The following is a 292-nucleotide window of genomic DNA, read 5'->3' as shown; positions in this document are numbered from 1 at the left end:
TCAGCAGCAATTTTCTGGAACACTGTGAATCTTCCCATTTGGGACCAGATAAAGCACGAAAGGAAGATCTTTGGAATTCTGTTTAGAATTCCAGTTAGATATATTTTGAGGAACATCAGCTCAGATAAGAGAATATGCATGTAGGAGTTAAATCTCACTCCCATAATCCATCTCACTTTAAGGCTGTGAATATCGTATGGCACACATACAGTACCGGCCTTAAAGGGGTCATATGATGCGATTTCAATTTTTCCTTTCTCTTTGGAGTGTTACAAGCTCTTGGTGCATAAAG

The sequence above is a fragment of the Sinocyclocheilus anshuiensis genome, unplaced genomic scaffold (genome assembly GCF_001515605.1).
Source record: "Sinocyclocheilus anshuiensis isolate Anshui unplaced genomic scaffold, SAMN03320099.WGS_v1.1 scaffold54, whole genome shotgun sequence".
Taxonomy (NCBI): Eukaryota; Metazoa; Chordata; class Actinopteri; order Cypriniformes; family Cyprinidae; genus Sinocyclocheilus; species Sinocyclocheilus anshuiensis.
The sequence above is the reverse complement of the archived record's forward strand: the minus strand, read 5'-3'. Positions refer to the sequence as shown.